The 18,586-nt window shown below is 41.9% G+C and overlaps 1 protein-coding gene across 12 annotated transcripts in view; it reads right to left on the bottom strand.

Moving 5' to 3' along the window:
• Positions 1 to 18,586, bottom strand: part of srp19 (signal recognition particle 19) — a 418,259-nt gene that overhangs the window by 265,600 nt on the left and 134,073 nt on the right. Inside the window, exon 2 of one of the 12 annotated variants that reach the window (XM_072516448.1) lies at positions 14,063 to 14,154. The exons of the other annotated variants lie outside the window; for them this stretch is intronic. The gene's annotated coding sequence lies outside the window, so the exon portion shown is untranslated. The remainder of the gene's footprint in view (positions 1 to 14,062; positions 14,155 to 18,586) is intronic. 12 annotated transcript variants of the gene reach the window in all.

Below are 18,586 nucleotides of genomic sequence, written 5' to 3'. Positions count from 1 at the left end.
GTGATTTTTGAGCCTTGAAGAAATGTATAGTTGCTGTAAACTATGTAATAATAATTTAAAGACTATCCATTGCCTATGTACCTCATACCTTTAAAGTATTTTTTTAAAAAAGTTTTTTAATGTATTTTATGCCTTTTAATCCTTCAGGGTCTGGATTAATTCTTTAGAATCAATGGTTTTATTTTGAAATATAGTCACTTATCATACAGCCAAACATCAGTTTACTTGCTGCATCTCTCTGTCATTGTTTAAATCATAAAGCATTTTAAATGGCTAAGCAATCTCCTGTGATGCTTTCTCACTGTGAGTTGGAGATGTTAACACCCCTTTTCTTATGTGAAGTAGCAATGTCAGGCAAAATCAACTTATTAGCATTGAGATGAGGCTTTGAGGATGCTGTAACCATGAAGTAGGCAGTGAGTTTCTTGAAGTCCATCAGGACTAACAATGGGGGTTCAAAGCATGGTGGTGGTGGTGGTGGGTGGGGGGGGCAGCAAGAGAGAGAGAGAGAGAGAGAGAGAGAAGAGAACACAATCTGCCAGCATTTGTGGTTGCTGGAGACACAGCATCCAGTCAGGTGGGCGACGAAGCCCAAGAGATCGGGATCTGAAATTCCCTTTGCCTCTTTAAAACCATCGCATTCCTATTATCTAGACTTTTTATCAGCAATTAAATTTTTTATAACAAATAAAGTACATTCCCAATCAATCTTCCCTATTTTCTTTTCAATCAATGGAAACTAACACAACAGTTGTTACCTTATATCAAAAAATAGCACGTTAATGCCAGACTTGCCTGAAATAAAACTAGGAATTCAATTTCCAGTTTCTTCCAAAGTTATTTGGGAAAAGTAAAAAAAACCTTTTAAATCCTCGTGGATTAAGGAGAACCACTCTTCTACTCTTACAGTAATATTGATACAGAGACTCTATGCGAAGCCCAGGCTTTAGAGATATGCTCAGACCTTGAAGTGTGAACTTTAATAATATATTAAAGGACCTAAAAGACAACTGAATGGGTCATTTAATCATGCTGTGAAATATTAGTTTTCTTTTGTTTAAAACACAACATAAAAATGGCATACAAAACTGAAATTAACTGGTGAGAGAAGCATCTAAGATAATTGGGAAAGTAAACTGTGCGTCATTCACATTGGTCTATGAGAACAAAGGAAATAACTGTCTCAGAGTTAGGCTGATGTCGGAAGGGAACTTGCCTCATGCAAATGTTGCATGCTTATCTGTTCAAATATGGGGGAAGATGCATGATTTTGAGCTATGTACAAAAAGCATTGCCCGACAACGTGGGTCGTACATTTGTAATTATTTTCTTTTGTCAGTAAATATTTATAAGTGGGCACTACGCATCAAATTTCAATAGCTGTCTTATATACAATTTGCGTTTGAGAAGAGAAAAGAAGAACAAATCCCGACCTCTACATCAACTTTAATGTGCCCTTTCCTAAATGCCATCATGTTGTTCAATTGAATGCATTTTCATGGATTATAGGATAAAATACAACGCATTTCTCCAGAATGGGAGGTTATAGATTTGTAATCACAACATTTCTGCTAATTCTAAAACCTGTCAGGTATTCAAGCGAGAGAACTGAGCAGAGATGTGGATCTTCCATAAGGGTCGCAAAATAGAAATCCACCTCTGCCACTGCCAATTAACCCACTGTCAATTCAACCCTGAGCAATAGATTATAGACAGACGTTAAAATAATTATTTTAGCAGGTTTCCTGTCTGGTCTATATATAAGAGACACAGGATGGTATGCTAGGGGATATTGAGGTAAGCAGGGTTAAGGAAAGAGGATGAGGGCCAGCTAAATAAATAAAAAAGCGATGTGGAAAAACACTTGAAATAATCCAGAAACTAGAAGTACTTTTTCCTTACCTGTTAAGAGTTTGCCATTGCATATTGCTCAACCTAAAATTATTTGTATGCTGATAAATACTTGCAGAAGATTTTCAGTTGACATTTCTCCTGATGCACTTGTTCATTAGTACAAGTGCCAGCAAAACAATTGCTGAAGCTATGGAGACAAAATATTCTGACATCACAAACAACTGAAACCATAGTGATAGAATTAAAGTGTATTTTTTCAAATTAAAGAAACTCAAGGTCAAGAGCCAGGAATCACAAAGTAGAAATGATTAAACCAAGGTAAATTATTAGTTGACAGTGTTGAGTGACAATTTTACGAGGAAGACAGAGAGAGATGTAAGATTTCAATTTTTTTGGTAGAAAATAATGAATTAGGGTGCTTAAATTCATTTCCATATAATGCATGCATATCAAATTGTAAGATTCGGTACAGGCAGTGTAATCGGATAACCTTCTAGAATGTATTTTAAAATTATTTTCTTGCCTTAATATTCCATAACATATTTAACAAGGGCAACCTGCTGCAGCTTTTATCATCCGAAAATGGGTTTATTTAGAAAAAATTTTTAAGCAGAGTGTCTAGCCCACCATCTGAATAATCTGATTTTAAATAACTGAAATTACTCAAATCTGTACAGAGCCATTCAATTGTTTCATTTGTGAACAGTTGTAATTTTTAATAAATTCAGTATTTAATATTTAAAAGTTTTGATACAGGTATGTGAATCAGTGTGCCTAAAAATAATTTAACTTTTAAGTTAGCAGAAACTCACCCTGGTGATTAATATGATCTGTCTCCACGTACTGACTGTGCCTCTTGACTTACTGTTGCCAATTTGTCAACTTGGTTCATCCATTATAAATACTTATGTCCACATATATAACAGGACTTGACTTTGTCAACTTACATTGCTATATAATCTTAATAGTGCCTCTAGGTTGTCATGCTGTCTTGTGGTTTTTTTTTTTTTTACACACGCTGATTTTCAATTTGATTTTAAAAATAAATGATAAATTATAAACATGCCTTGCCTTCCATTGTGACCTAGTAACTTATCAATTTTTAAGTGCAGCCAGCTTATCTGGTACTGCCCCAATATATTTTTCACCCGTGTCTCAACTTCCTATTCTTCCACTGTTTCTGTAGCATTTTCTTCCTTGGTAAAGACAGATAGAAAGTAGTAAATTAGTACCGTAGCCGTGCCATTGCCTCCACGTGTAGGCCTCCTTTTTGGTCAACAATTGGCCCCAACCCTCCTGTTACTATCCACCTGCTACTTATAATACTATAGAAGATTGTTGGATTCCCTTTTACATTAGCAGCTAATCTATTCCTATACCCACATACAATGCCCCTCTTATTTCATTTTACACTTCCCCGCTGAACTGTCTAAATTCAACCAGTTTGATTACAGTTTTGCCTGCCAACCTGCGATTTCAATTTACCTGGGCCAAATTCATTCCCAACCCTCTGAAATTGTCATAGCATCATTAAGTATTTTTACTCTGAACTGCTCCTGATCCTCTTCCATAGTTAATCAAAACCGTACGATACTATGACTGCTGTCCCTGGTTCCTCAACACCTCATTCCGCGGAACAAATGTACATTTGCAAGCGAGTGGGCACCTAGCTCCTTCACCCTACCTTGCTTCAAGGTAAATTGTCCGTTTTCTATTATGTTATTAAAAGTGCAAATGTCCTTTTATTTATAAATTCATAGGCATATTCAGGTGTGATTGTCTCTATTATCAATGATATTCCCTTGCAGCTATTTGCACCTGCAGCTCACAAACCTTATTTACAATTGTTCCTGTGTGTAAGAGGGGGTGGAGCAGAGTCAAAGGTCAATGATTGGTGGGAGTTAGGAGAAATTACAACAAAGATGTGTAGATCATGAGACAGGGAGCATGAAGGGCTGTATGAGGTGCTAATAGTTGCATAAAAATATATCAGAATGTGTTAATGGGAGAATAAAGACCAGTGTACTGTGAAAGCAAAATTTAAGAATTTCACCCAAGGCGGTTTAAAACTGGAATTCCAACAGAGGGCAGCAGATCGCCAGTGAAAACAAAATGGTGACTGAAAATACAAATCTATAAGACACATTGCAGTGAACAATGATTATATGGAAGTAATATGTTACCAGTACAAACAGCATTGCTGCATTTTCTTAATTTGTATCAGCGTGAGGGGGGAAAAGAGTGAGTGAGAGTGAGTGAGTGAATGAGTGTGAGACCATGTGGGAGCACGCAAGAGGGTAAGAGAAAGCTAGAAAGGAAGGTGTGTGACAGAGTGAGGGGGGAGGGGGCGTGACAGAGTGAGAGGGACCGTATGACAGAGGAAGATAGGAACAGGAGTAGGCCATTCAGCTGCTTGAGATTGTTCTTCCATTCAATTAAATCGTGGCTGATCTCGATACTAAATTAAATTTACCCACCATGGTTCGAAAACTCTTAATACCCACCTAACAAAAATCTATCAATCGCAATTTTGCAACTTTTATTTGATCAAGCCTCAAAGCTATTTCAGGGAGTTACAGGTTTCTACTATCCTTTGAAAGAAGTGTAACATCACCCCTAAACAGCCTAGAGTATGCTTGAATGATGTGTCTGAGTGAGTTCCTCCAGCCTTTCAAGATTTCTGCATTCCTTTCCTTCTGACCTTTTACACATCCCTAATTTTGATCACCCCACCGTGACTGATAGCTGAACCTTCAGGTAGTATATAAATACAAGTAATTGTAAAAAAAAAGCCTGTTCATTTTGTTAATATCTTTCAGCCATGTGGCACTGAGATTTCCAAATTCTAAATTTGCACAACACCTTCATCCCCGTTTGACCTGAAATTCTGAGGTATAAATGGGTTGTGTGGTTCCTGGGTAAAAGCCAGCTGGTGTTACAGCAGGTTCTCAATGCTCTTGCTCTTGGGGTTGGACTGAAGTTATGTGTCCTGAATTCCCCAAATCCTTTCATTTGGCTGAAGAAAAAGAATGAATACAACTGAGTTGGGAATGATTCGTAATATCCAGAGCCTTATCCTACCATTAATAGAGAGGTAGCGCAAAAACAGAAAGGCTGAATCAGATTGCATGCTGACAAGGGAAAAGCTGACTGCATGAAAATCCTGCTCCTGGCAGGTGTGGTGTTGGGTGCTCTGGTGCACAGATGAGCCAACACAGTTGTATGTGGTACAACTCTATTTTATTATAACTCTTATAATACAGTTCGTTCTGGATACTCTGCACGTGCTGTCTCCCTGAGTGTGTTTGGCAATAGATGTGTCCTGGTTCTCCTCTGCAGCTAATACTGACCACCGGGGGTCGTGTCTGTGCTTTTATATCTTTCTGTCATTGGTTGTGGTGTTGTGTGTTCTGATTTGTCTGTTGGTGTGTCTATCATGATGTGTGTGTTTGAATATCATGACATCCCCCCTTTTTACAAAGATATGTGCCTACGTGGTTATAAATATAATTGTGTCGTGAGTGCATCGAAGAGAGTGTGTGTGTGTTATGTACAGCGTGTGTATATGACGTAACTATTTACATGGGGCGATGTCGGGTGCGTCACACTAACAAGGTTGTACCATAAAAAAACTTGGATGCGAGAGAAAAAAAAAACTTGAACATTGGTCTGGTCAGACGATATCTGGAACAATAAACAACAACAGGTTATAATACAGAAGTGTTTGACTTTTTGAACGTATGAACAGCGTTATAAGTCCAGTCTAATGGGTGACCGCCTCAAGAATGGGCTGGTCCTCAAGCCGGTTCAGCTGTGGAGATTTGGTTCTGGTGGCGATGGAAGGGGCATGATCCGTGGCATCTCCACAAAGTCATCCTTGGGAACCAGTGGAGGATCCGGCGTGTGCGTACGGTTCAGTTGCGAGCGTGGAAGGCGGCGCAAAGCTCGCTGATTGCGCCTACGCACCAATCCATCCGCCCTGCATGCCAGGAACAAGGTGGAGTCTTTTTCTTTTTATGTTTGTGGTGGACGGCATCTTGTAGCCGATGGGTCGTTGCCATCGAAGTAGCACCATCACTAATATCATGCAAGGCGATGACTGTGCCAGATGTGGAAGTTGGCCGAGACCGTGTACGCTGGTTCCGGCCACCTGCTGTGCCGGAAGGGCGACTCCGCAGAGAAACGTAGAAGCATGTCGCCTTGGAGAGAGAATTGTTGCTCGCATCAACGTCTGGCGATGGCGCGAATTGGTGTGTCCATCTTGGACCGCCGGTGCTGGTTGCCACTGCCGACCCAGTGGGACTGCCACGCGATCCATTCCCTGTCGCCGTGGCATCCGCCGTCACCCTGAGCGTGCCATCACCGAGGCCGCGACACCGCCCGTCCGGAGCAAGGTCTGGCGTGCGCGAATCAGAGTCGGCGCTTGGCTGCTCCCCATCTGGAGTCCGGTCTGCCTTCCGTCGATGCCCCCCGTCCGGAGTCCCAACAGGTTCACTGGAGGCAGCCGAGATTCCCTGAAGCTGCACTTCTGGAGTCGGAACATGCAGGAATGCACCAACCAGTGGAGAGGGTCGAGCCATCGAGGGTGGAAGCGGTGCGCTGCCACCGCAGTCGTCAGTGGTCCCACCGTGATCGTCGAGTGCCTCGGTACGCACTAGGCGAGGTCTGTCACCTTGCACCTTTTGCATGGGAAGTGGGATGCTGTCGTCACTCGTCTCACATCCCGTGGATAGATCCTCATTAGCAGCTTGCTGTTCACTAGGGTTGGGTAAATTGTCAGAGTTTTCATCTGGTGGTGCACACCATGTCGGTGGACTGTCATTGTCTTGCCGTTGTCCTTCATTTGGGCTTTTCTTCTTTGGAATTTTAAATCTTCCCCCAGACATTGCAGAACCTTGTTTATTACCCCCAAATTCTCCCATAGGTATGGTCTCGAATATAGGATCCAATGTTTCTATCGACATTGTACTATTTTCCAAAGAACATTCCGTTTCACTTTTCTTCTCAGGTGCCTCATGTGTATCTTTGTCTAATGTACATGCCTTCATGGTCTCTGGGTCTGATTTTGCTGGAACTGGCATGGTCACAGTCTCTCTTTTACTGTTCTCAATTGCCCACCTTATACTCCCCATACATAACTGCTTAATCACTGGGGTTAGTGTGGTACAATGGATAATCGGGTCGACCTTATCTGCATCTTCACCATTAGTGGAAAGCACACTTGGTTCACTTGACACTGCTGTGGGTTTTAAATTCGTTATCTGGCTACTCGATGTCGGTGTCCTCAGGATTCTTGCTCCAATGTTCTGCTCAATAATCAGTGGAGCGTGTATAGGTTCAATGCAATTAATGTTCCCCTCAAGGTTTGAAGAGTCATTACTGACTAACTGCTGGTCTCCGAAGTTGGGATTTTGCGGTGTTGTGTTGAAGGGAGACATTTGTCCCTGCTGTAGATATGATTCAGGTTGTGTTATTTCCATTACCTGAGGATCAATGTCTTGTCCATTTTTTCGATCCGTACTAAAACACTGGCAATTCTCAGTCTGCTCCTTGCAAGTTAAACATTCAATTAATTTCGTTAGCAAATCCTCAGCATCCTTCTGTGGCCGTGCAGCATTATTAATCTCTGTTCGGCTATAATGATCCTGAAGGTCAGCGCATAAACCTTTTTTCTTCGGGCTTGGACGAGGCGATTCCTTTGGCTTGTCTTCAGTTGGGCTTGAACAGTCTTCAGCGCTGTGCCCTTCATTGTAGCATGAGAGACCGTCATGTTCATGCTGCTGTGTAGTGGAGCATGGTAGGCTGTTATAGCCTTCTTGCTGTTCACGTGAGCATGGCAGACTTGCATCGTCTGCCGCTGGTTGGTCAGGAGAGGTTGCTAGACCCTCATGGTCTTGTTCCTGCAAGGACTGCGCTCTGGAGTCTTGCGTTCCTTCCATCGTGGAGTCCGTCCACGAGCTCTCTGTGGAGGCTTGTGACACTGGAGTCACTTCTTGTTCGTGCAAGGACTGCGCTCTGGAGTCTTGCGTTGCTTCTATCGTGGAGGCTGTCCACGAGCTCTCTGTGGAGGCTTGTGACACTGGAGTCACTTCTTGTTCGTGCAAGGACTGCGCTCTGGAGTCTTGCATTTCTGCAATTGTGGAGTCTGTCCACGAGCTTGCTGTGGAAGCTTGTGACACTGGACTCACTTCTGGTTCATGCGAGGACTGCACTCTGGAGTCTTGCATGTCTTCTTTCATAGAGTCGGGAACGTTGAGCGGGACGTGGACCACGCTCTGTGTGGCAGCAGGGCACTCTCCGTGTGCTTGCACCGCTCCCTGTCTGTTAATGTCAGGCTGCAGCATCATCCGGTACTGATAAGTTGGAACGTCATATCTGCTGGATTGAAGATCCTCAAATCCGAAAAATGAATCCGCATCTGCGTCGGATTCAATGTGGGGGCCGCCAATGTGCAACACGAAAGGTTCGTCCGAGTCATAGTCATATAGGACCACGGAGCTATCATTGGGCTCGCGAGGTCCGGAAACACTGTAAAGATCGTCATCGAAGTATTCAAGGTCGGAATCATCGGCTTGTGCGTAGGTAACTGCTTGTCGGAGGGTTCTTCGGAGGTCAAATTCATCTCCTGGGTCAATTTGCGGCACTGTGCTGTCATTCCAGGTGAGGGAAGGTTGTTTTACAGCTTTAACAGATTTTTGTTTTTTTGATTTGGGACGTTTCCCTTTTAAATTGGATTTGGGACATTTCCCTTTTAAATTGGTGCAGTCTGGGGCCTCTGACATCCTGACGCTCGGTATGTAGCACGTAGGAAGCGATTGCGCATGCTCAGATCGCTGTTCCTTTACTGATGGCCGTTTTCTTGACTGCGCATGCGCAGCATCTCGCGCATGCGCAGCATCTCGCGCATGCGCAAACGAAACTTCCGGTTCTGCGCACTTCTCGCGCAACTGTGCTAGCGTTATACCTTTAGCAAGATGGCCGCCGACCTCGACCCAGCCTTCTCTCAGGCCCGGGATTTCGGCCTCTGGGAATTCGGGCTCCGGGATCCCAGCCACGAGGTGAGTACTGCAGCTTTTCTTACCTTTATGTGCCGATTGGATTGCGTTTTCTTCACAGTACTTGGAGAATTTGCCCAGGACTGCCTGGTAATCGTACCTTTGCTGCCTCCTGAAGAACCTGAACCTTCTGAATATTTCTCTTGCCCTTGCACCAGCGATGGTGAGGAGAAATTCAATTTTTTCCTTATCATCCAGGTCTTTGAGTTCAGCTGCCACCAGGAACAATTCGAACATTTGCCGGAATCACCGCCAGTTTTCGCGGAGGTCGCCGTGGCACTGGAGCGCCTGCGGAACCGGGAGCTCGTACATCATGCCTGGGCACTGCTGGTTGTCTGTGTACACTGAGGTATGCCGGCAGGTATCGATCCACTCCTGTACCATGTGGTGTTGGGTGCTCTGGTGCACAGATGAGCCAACACAGTTGTATGTGGTACAACTCTATTTTATTATAACTCTTATAATACAGTTCGTTCTGGATACTCTGCACGTGCTGTCTCCCTGAGTGTGTTTGGCAATAGATGTGTCCTGGTTCTCCTCTGCAGCTAATACTGACCACCGGGGGTCGTGTCTGTGCTTTTATATCTTTCTGTCATTGGTTGTGGTGTTGTGTGTTCTGATTTGTCTGTTGGTGTGTCTATCATGATGTGTGTGTTTGAATATCATGACAGCAGGGAATATTTCTGAGGTCATGGTAGTCAGGCTCAATATGTGTACAGAAGAGAAAATAAATTCAAGAGTGGCCATTGGGAAGGTGAGAGGCCAGATAGAGGTTGGCTAAAAAGAGTGCGGCAAAAACATTTTTATTTTGCTTATCCTATTGGTTGGTTTTACCATATGACCTCAGTTTGACTGGCTGAATTCAATATTGCTCCACACCACCAGAAGGTTATTGAAGTTTTAGCAGGGGATACAATGCAGATTCACTCAGATACATACGGCCTGGCACAAGGCAAGATGAGCTTGAAAAATTGGAGTTTCTTTTCTTCGAACAATGCAGATTACAGAATATAACAGAAATGCTTAAAAATTCAAGATGAACTGACTAGATGAGTGAAAGAAATGAAATTGAAACAATAAGAGTAATGTCATTAGAACTATTTGGTTACACAAAGGCTAAGAGGATTGAGCTGAACATTCTGTAATGCGTTGTAACATCTTTGTATTTCTGTGCATCTAAGTCATAGATTATCATATAATTTACAGTGCAGGAGGCCATTCGGCCCATCGAGTCTGCACCGGCTCTTGGAAAGAGCACCCTACCCAAGGTCAACACCTCTACCCTATCCCCATAACCCAGTAACCCCACCCAACACTAAGGGCAATTTTGGACACTAAGGGCAATTTATCATGGCCAATCCACCTAACCTGCACATCTTTGGACTGTGGGAGGAAACCGGAGCACCCTGAGGAAACCCACGCACACACAGGGAGGATGTGCAGACTCCGCACAGACAGTGACCCAAGCCGGAATCAAACCCGGGACCCTGGAGCTGTGAAGCAATTGTGCTATCCACAATGCTACCGTGCTGCCAAAGTCTCTGCTCTTCAGAACTCTCTCCCAAAAACAATGCCATCTTGTTCCCTTCCCTACAAAACTTATAAAGAACCTTTTCCTGGCTGCATTTTTGGCCTTGATGCATTTCCAGCCCCCTTCTTTGTAAAGCCCTCAGACATTATCCTACTTGATTTGTACTATAAAAATGCACATGATAGTTACATATTATCTACCTATGCATCGAGAATACTGAAGTCATTTTACACATTCTGAATTTCTGTGACATTATGTAGCTTCTGTTGAATTCTTTAGATCCAAAAAAAGCAATGCTGGAAGCAAAACCCAGTCCAAGCCACCGCGGCTATGAAAACATACATGTCGATAAGACCACATTAGTTAGGATTACAGTGACTTTAAAAAAAAATGTAAAACGCCTCTAATCATTTATATTAAGTTCCATGAGTTGCATTCAATTTCAATCCTTTCATGCCTGATACAGAGCGTTGCTCTAGCATTTTAGAATGTTGAACATTTGATTCTTAATCACAAACCTCAGGCTGCCAATCATTACAAGCAATTACAATTTTGCTTATTCTCCATAGAAAAGAAGCTGGTAGCAGAAAGATGAGAGTGAGAAGAACGGACAAAGACCAATGCTTCCTTGCTGCTAGACAGAAAGAAATAATTTACATTTAAATAGCCTTGCACAACCTCGGTGTCCCACAGTGCGTTCCATGCAATGAAGCACATTTGAATTTAGTAACTGTTGTAGGAAACGCAGCAGCAAGACCTCACAATGTGATAATCATCAGATAAAATCTACATGTGTGACGCTGAGTGAGGGATAAATATTGGTCAGGACACTGGGGAAAGCTCCTCTGCTTTTCTTTGAAATTGTGACAAACGATCTTTAACGTCCACCTTAGAGGACAGATGTAGCCTTGGTTTTTAATGTCTCATCCAAAAAGTAGCACCTCCAACAGTGCTGCACTGGAGCACCAGCCGATGTAATCTGGATGAAAATTAATTACATGACCTAAATAATCATTTAATTCTGGGCATGAATCTATTACTCACCTAACTATAATATGCCCATCTCCAAAATGTTGCATGGTGATCCATTGAGTCTTTCAAATGTGAATATCCTTCAAATCTGCTCGTTTGGGGAAGAGGTGCGGGCGTAAAGGTCATTCAAAATTACATCCAGATTTTGATGCTAAGCAGGAAAACTAATTTTGTCAACACTTTGAAAGATGTTAATCTGTCTTAGAAATGCCCTCCATTGTGTCGCTAGCAAAATATACCACATAAAAAATTGAAAATCTACCCCAATTGTACCTCAATTACACGGATGACAGTGAAATGAGTAGAAAAGTTACGTTTTAAGACTCAAAAAAGTATACTGGTGTGACCTTTCCTATGGTCCCAAATGTTATGCTGACCTATGCTCTCTTATGCTCATTTAAAATCCGTGCTTATTCTAATGCGATTGGGAAGCTACTTGGGCATAATCTGATATTGTAGCTCCCAGTACAACTTGTGGATGGCGCTCAAGGAGGAAACCGCCAGGTCACAAGAGAAGGAGGAAAACTACAGTTCATAAGGGCAATATATGTGAACAAAAGGATCTCAGCTAATATAATATACAAATCAATTCAGAATTATTTTGCTTCAATTACTTATTACATAAATAAAAATGTATGCTCAGATATTGAATTGTTTCTGGTAAAAAAAAACTTTTTGCTAGTTTGCTAGCCAGTTTCGTGCTATAAAAATTAGTGAAAATGGAAAATTCAATTGCAATTATGAACAGCAATTTGAACTTGGCTGGTATGGTTTGAATTCAATTTCAACGTATCAAAATATATACAGCACCTTTCATATCCTCCGAATATCCTATAACAATTCACAGCCAATGAATAACTTTTGAAGTATAGCCATTGTAACAGTAATTATAGTAACATAAACAAGCATCGTAGCCAATGAGTGCACAGTAGGATTCCACAAAACAGCATCAAGATAAATGAGAAGAGATACTCTATTTTACTGTTGCTTAAGGGGCAGATATTGGCTTGGAAACTGAAAGAGCTCCCCTGCTTTTCTTCAAATAGTGCCATACGTACTTATGCCTGAGAGAGTGCTCATGCCTCAGTTTAACATCTGATCCATAAGATCAGATCTCAGACAATACAGCACTTCCTCAGAACTGCACTTAGGTGTCAGCCTGATTAAGTGCTTAAATTCTGAGACAGGAACTTGAACACATAACCTTGTTCTTCAGAGGGAAGACTACTATTATTGAACGAAGGCTGACAATGTGTGAATATTCAGCACAGGCAAACCTATTAATAAATTAAGTCCATAGAACATAAAACATGAAGTTCTATTTTTGATAAATTAACAGAATTATATTAAATACACTCAAAAGAAAAACAACTTGTATTTAGGCCTGAAACATAGGATAGCATCTAAAGGAGCTTCACAGAAGTATAATCAGAAAAAATGCACTTTGTAGCACATATTTGATCCAATTTAACTAAGGTTAATGCTGTAAAAGAATGATTCCTCAGAGTAAAATTACTGTAATTAATTTTACTCAAATTACATTTTGTACCATGTGAAGGAAACAGCATTACTGAGTTATAATCAATCTAATTTCTATCAGACGTCAAACAATAATCAACATCAGATACAATAGCATACAATGGATAATGCACTTTGTTACACTGCATGCCTCACCTTATGTCTTAAGTGCCTGAAAGCAGATTTTAAAATAGCTACCAATCCCAAGTTACTAACATAAGTGTTAAAAATCTGCTGCATACACCAAGCATAAACACGGATTGCTAATTTCTTATGTATCTTTCAATTGAAAATAAAGATCCTTTTGCAAAGGAAGAAATCACAAAAGTCATTTTCAGACCAACAGTTCCGATCACATGTAGTCACCACACACTTTAGAGAATTTCCCAAGCACAAACATGAAAATTGCTATAGCATGAGGAATTTAAGAAAGGTGATTAAATTAGCACGTTACCCCCACTGAGGAATTTACAGGTGTTCTTAGGAATACATGTAAATACTTAGGTAGGTATGATTTTTAATAAATACACCATAAAGCATGTGCACAAATAATCAAAAACAGGAAAGATATTTTTATAGTAGTGTTCTATTTAAGAACAACTGTCTGAAAATTACTGTATCTAAATAAAGCATCAGTTTTAGCATGAGAAAATACAAATCTAAAAAATAAAGAACAAGAAAAGGAGAAAGCTGCTTGAACACATTTGCATTTTTCCTGTTTTCATTGACTGCCAGTAAATTAGCAATGATGGCTGGGCAACTTTTTCAGCAAGCTTACTTCCACTTCACTGCTTTAGCCTAGAGGACAACAGCTGCCACTTACACAATGTGGGATCACATGATGTAGCCTGTCAAACTATTAGGCATTGAATAAAGTAAGCTTTTATATTTTTCTATAATTTATAAATATCCATTTAATCCAGCTGTGTAATGTACATTTAAAAAGATACAATGCATTTTTACTACACCTACTTCTTAGATAATGCAACTAAACCATTTCAGACAAGGAACTTTACATTTTTGTTGCAATTTTTCTTCACTAAGAGTTTTACGGTCTAAAACGCTGACCTACTTCTGTTTTTCCACACAGATGCTGCCTGGCCTGGTTCGTATTTCCAGATTTTACTCTTCGCGATTTTAAATCTTTTCAAATAAGTATAACACCTAAAAGTAAAATAGTTTATTTTAATTTTCAAATAATACATTTTTATTAATAAATTATCCCTGGAGACTAGAAGGAATGCAACATGTATAAATGCTTTTCGAAGCAGATTTTAAAAGCTTATTTTGAATGCAGCTGCATTTTTTAAATTTTAAAGACACTCTTTAAAAAGAAGCCTGCCAGTCGTCTTGAAATATTGTCAGGTTGGCTGACTGCTATTTTTCCTCTGATTTTAGTCCATTGTAACTATAGCTATCAAAATACATTTGCATTCAAGTATGGTATCAAAAATGTTTGAGTCTGTTCTGTTCTCATTGTTAAGAGTTCAAACTTGCAGTTATGTAATTATACCAGTCATGAGGCTTGATAAGTCTTGTGTCTAGCAAGTTTCTTGATGGGTGATGGATAGAAGCTGACCATTTACAGTAGTTGTCAAAAACAAGGGGCTACAGATGCATGATTAAATGAAGAGATTCAGAAGGCATGAGAAAGCCATTTAGAAAGAGTTCACTTCGGTATTAGCGGTTGAAGCAGAATTTGTTTTAGGATAGTGAATAAAAGAAAAAAAACAAAGGGATATGGAAAAAGGACAGGCAAATGTGATTAGATCCAACTGTTTGTTCGGAGGGTAAACAGCAATGTGGACTGTGTCTGAATGCTTTATTTTAACAAGAGGCACGAGACTACATGATGTACGGTGCTGTTTAGCACAGGGCTAAATCGCTGGCTTTGAAAGCAGACCAAGGCAGGCCAGCAGCACGGTTCGATTCCCGTAACAGCCTCCCCGAACAGGCGCCGGAATGTGGCGACTAGAGGCTTTTCACAGTAACTTCATTTGAAGCCTACTTGTGACAATAAACAATTTTCATTTCATTTCATTTCATGATGCTTACTGGCTGACAGTTACAATGACCAGCTACTAATGTAGCGTTGATATTTGTTACAAGATATGAGCAGCTTTGAAAACCTCTTGGGCATACTCTTTCCTTTGGAGGAAGGAACATCCAGAGCCAAGGTTATCAGAATAATGGGTAGAACATTTAACTGTTAGCTCCAAAATGGAATAGCAAATGAACATGGCAAACTTCCAAAACGGTATTGGAAATGAACATTGGTGCGTGAGGGGGAGCAATCAAACAGATTTCAAATTGTTGCGCTTTCTGCAAGTACTTTACTATATCCTACTGCTATAATATTGTATAATCAAAATCATCACAAACAGATTATCTGGTCATTCATTCACCTGTATTTTATGGGACTTTGCTATATGCAAACTGGTTACTGTGTTTTTCTATCTACAGTAGCTGCATTTCAAAAACAATCCAGTGGTTATAAAGTGCTTTGAGATGCCACAAGTTTGTGATAAGGCACTAGATGCTGTTAAAAAGGAAGTTCCAGGATTCTGACCCAACAACAGCAGGGGCTGGCGATACAGTACCAAGTCAGGATGATGTGTGGCTTGGAGGGTAACTTGCCCATGGTGGTGTTCCCATACATTGCTGGCCGTTATGTATCTGGGAATACATTCCTGCTGGTTATGAGACATGTGATATGTAGTGATGTCAGCAGAGTGTTTGCATGGGCTTTGAGCAGATCAGCATCTTGATTGTATGAGCAACACCCTTAATAAATCTCTGACCGTGTTTTACAAGAATCCAGAGTGTGGGCACCACCATACCTTTTGTCGTTGCGGCAACAAAGAAATATAACAGCAGAGAAAACTGGCGACAAGGACCAAAGCAATAAAGAAGATTTTTGTCGACAAACCATGGAATGGCACCAGGAACAATGGAAGATTCTCGTTGCTGAACTTGCACACACACAACAAAGCACCGCCACCAATGTGAAGGTTTAAACAAAAGTTGTCACCGGCAACTGTGAATAAAACGACCAACAGTCGGGGAAGACCTGCTTGCGTTGAAGTGAGTGGGGTCTAGGTGGCAGGAACCTCGCACGCGGCAAAGCTACATGGGTTGTGGGGAACGGAGAGCTTGAAGTGTGGTAAAATGGGCAGCAGCCTGAAATTTGGGCCAATATAAAAATTGGACACTCTAAATTAAGAATTGGACATTTTAAATCAAATCACAGTCAGCTTCACGACTGGTCTGATGGGAATTCAAACTTGGCCAAGTTTGAATATACTGAACACAGACAAACTGCCAGGACCTGCCCTGTTAATCACCCATCAGGAGATAATTGGTCCTATTCACATGGATTGATTGTTTTGGGTTGTGTAGATAAAGCTAGAAATTCTGGAACCCAGTTTTCCCGCTGTTACGTGCGAACAATACATCTAGCAAGGTAGCACAGTGGTTAGTACAGTTACTTCACAGCTCCAGGGTCCCAGCCGATTCCCGGCTTGCATCACTGAAGTGCGGCGTCTGCACGTTCTCCCCGTGTTTGCGTGGGTTTCCTCCGGGTGCTCCGGTTTCCTCCCACAAGTCCCGAAAGATGTGCTGTTAGGTAATTTGGACATTCTGAATTCTCCCGCTGTGTACCCGAACAGGCGCCAGAATGTGGTGGCTGGGGGCTGTTCACAGTAACTTCATTGCAGTGTTAATGTAAGCCTACTTGTGACAATAAAGATTATTATTATTATTAGCTCTGGCTGGTCAGAAACCCCGAAGACTACCACTTTCGGGCTCGGCTCCACCCTCACCCCACAATCTTGGACATCGCTTCAAAGATGGCTGTCCAGAACCTGACAAGTCTGGGGCAGGCCCAGAACATGTGGGCGTGGTTCGCTGGGCCTCCCTGGCACCTTTTTGGAAACAATTCTGAGACAGAGAAATTGGAGAGGCAGGGATTAATCAAGAATAATCAGCATGGTTTTGTTAAAGGGAGGTCATGTCTGTTTGACACATAGCAACGTATTGTAGCCATGTAAAATGGCTAACTCCCGATTAGAATGGCCAAACCGCGATTTAAAATGGCGAACGGAAGAGGCTGATGGGAAAATCAGCCAACAGGACTCAAACAGACAGCTGCAGGTAAAACAGTGTATTCGCCTCTGGGGAGGCCAGACAGAATCGATACCTGCAGTCATCAACATAACAACACACCAGCCATCTGCATATAAATTAGCAATCCCCGGGAACAATATGCTACAAATTAGACATACAAAGCCAACCCAGACTTTTCGGCGCCAGCAGGAGCTTACACAAAGAGAGGTGAATGACCACCTCAAAACCGCCCATCGATCAAGGAATCGCTCCAGCATTGGAGAATATCGAACCAAGTGATTGGGACCAAGTCCAATCACTTGGAACCAGGTACAAGGTCCGCCTCGAGAGGCAGGACGCCCCTGGGGACTATAAGAATAGGGACCAAGTTCAAATCGACCCTTCTTCTCCACTCCGCACCCTTCGAGGCCCTTCTGCTGACCCTCTGCAACAGAAATAGTAAGTCTTACTCCAACGCTCGCTACGAGATAGGCACTCCTGACTATCGACCTGTACCAGCTTTGAATCCCGCAGGCTCAGAACCCATACGAAAGGCCATTCGTTACCCTGATCTGGTGGGCCATTTCCAAAGTTAAGTATTGGCCTGTTAGTTGTAGGAAGTAGCTTAGAAGTAGAATTAATGTACAAGTATTAATTACTGTATATAATAAATGTGCGTTGATTTAACTCTTACTAAGCGGTGTGTTGGATTATTAATCATTACTCGGACTTGAACCACGTGGCGGTATCAGAAAGATACCTGGCGACTCAAGAGCAAAGGCAACAGAACAAGAGCAATTAAACCAAGGCTAAAACGAGCAACATTTTGGTGACATCCTGACGGGACCCGATCTAGAAGTGGAAAACCACTCCGGGAGAACCCAAGAAATTTGAATTAGAAACCCAATTGGAAACAGAATACCACAAGTGGTCAAGCAGTTCTGATCAATACCCATAATTCGGAAGTGTGTGTATGCATGCGTAACTAACAGGGCTATAAGGTAAAACTGATAGATTTTTTTGGCGTCAAAACTGTCAGAAGTATTTTCGGAAAGTAGCGAAAGCCGTACCCGTATCTACACCGCCTGAGCCCCCTGTTCCAAATTTAGAAGCAGACGGATAGGAAAGATGGCCTTGCAGGCAATGCAGCGCCTCATGCACCCTGAGGAATTTGCGGTCGCAGCGACCAGCAGCAGTAGAGTGGGACAGTGTCCTATTTGTGAGGAGGAAATCCGGAAATATCTCAAGGGCAAAGGATGGCCCCTGTGGAATGATTTCTGCGATAATGAGGAATCAGGTCCCGGGAGTATAGGACATACTTGGTGGGAGAACCTGAGCGAGATACACAAAAAGAGCTTGGGAAAAGCTCGCAAGCCGATGGCAATCGTGTCCTGTTTGGCACAATTGCGAGGCACAGAGGAGGTCGTCAGGACACTCCGCAAAGAAGTTGAGGGCATACATCAGATGAGTAAAGTTGATGTAAGCGAAGTTG

Source organism: Scyliorhinus torazame, chromosome 9 (assembly GCF_047496885.1).
Source record: "Scyliorhinus torazame isolate Kashiwa2021f chromosome 9, sScyTor2.1, whole genome shotgun sequence".
Lineage (NCBI taxonomy): Eukaryota > Metazoa > Chordata > Chondrichthyes > Carcharhiniformes > Scyliorhinidae > Scyliorhinus > Scyliorhinus torazame.
Note: the sequence above shows the minus strand (reverse complement) of the source record. Positions and strands in the feature narration are given on the sequence as shown.